Genomic DNA, 1,375 nt, shown 5'->3' on the forward strand with positions numbered 1-1,375 from the left:
TCAAAAGGCTGTCATCATTGCCATAGCTTCCTTTTCCTGCAAAAGAGAGAAGTTATGGAATAACAGTTTATAAATGTAGCATATCAAGACAATTTTTAAATTTCTCTATTGCTAAGCATTTTGTTCCCATATCTGTAGGATTCTCTTCTGACTTTATTTTTTCAAGGTTGATTATTCCATTGTTTATAACATCTCTAATAAAGTGATACCTAACATCTATGTGTTTGGTTCTGTAGTGAAAGACTGGGTTTTTACATAGTTGGATACTAGACTGACTATCAGAGTAAACAACAAGTTTATTTTTCAGAAATCCAATTTCAGAAATCAAGCCTTTTAACCATATTACTTCTTTTATTGCTTCAGTGGTTGCTATATACTCAGCTTCTGTAGTGGAAAGAGCTACTATACTTTGAAGTTGTGATTTCCAACTTATGCAGGCATTACAAAGAGTAAAGATGTAGGAGGTAGTTGATTTTCTACTATCTTTGTCATTAGCATAGTTAGAGTCCACAAATCCTTTAAGTTCCACACTATCAGAATTTTTTGAAAAAGTTATTCCAACATTCTTAGTACCATTTAAGTATCTAAAGAGGTATTTCACTGCTTCCCAATGGGAAGCACCTGGGTTGGACATATACCTACTTAAGCAGCTAACTGCATATGCAATGTCTGGCCTAGTACTTACCATTAGATACATGACAGAACCTATAGCATTTGAGTAGGGTACATTTTTCATTTTATCTTTTTCAGATTCTGTTTTAGGACATAGATCTTTGCTTAACTGAAAATGTGCTGCAAGTGGTACAGAAGATGGTTTGCATTTTTCCATTGAAAATTTTTCAAGTATGCTTTGAATGTAAGAGGTTTGATTTAAGAAAATAGTTGACTTGGTTCTGTTTCTTTCTATGTTCATACCAAGTATTTTCTTTGCATTTCCTAAATCTTTCATTTCAAAGTTCTTGCATAAATGATGCTGTAAGCATTTAATCATATTAAGACTAGGACTAGCTATTAACATGTCATCCACATATAAGACAAGAAATAATGGCACATTGTTTTCATGCTTGAAATATAAACATGGATCATAAGCACTATTTTTAAAATCCAAAGAGTGCATGAACTGATCAAACTTTTTATTCCACTGCCTAGGGGATTGTTTCAGACCATATAAGGATCTTTTGAGCAAGCATACATGATTTGGATTTTTCTTATTAACAAAACCGTGAGGCTGAGACATGTAAATTTGTTCATCTAGATTTCCATGCAAGAATGCAGTCTTAACGTCCATCTGTTTTAATTCCCAGTCAAAATGAGCAACCAAAGCAAGCAAGATTCGAACAGTAGTAAATTTGACTACGGGAGAGAAGATTTCAGT

General features: G+C 33.2%; 1 pseudogene; it reads right to left on the reverse strand.

Annotated features, from left to right (window-relative positions):
* Positions 1 to 949, reverse strand: LOC148785201 (secreted RxLR effector protein 161 pseudogene; annotated as a pseudogene).
* Positions 950 to 1,375: the final 426 nt, after the last annotated feature.

The sequence above is a fragment of the Sesamum indicum genome, linkage group LG10, assembly GCF_026168435.1.
Source record: "Sesamum indicum cultivar Baizhima isolate 11 linkage group LG10, ASM2616843v1, whole genome shotgun sequence".
NCBI classification, from domain to species: Eukaryota; Viridiplantae; Streptophyta; class Magnoliopsida; order Lamiales; family Pedaliaceae; genus Sesamum; species Sesamum indicum.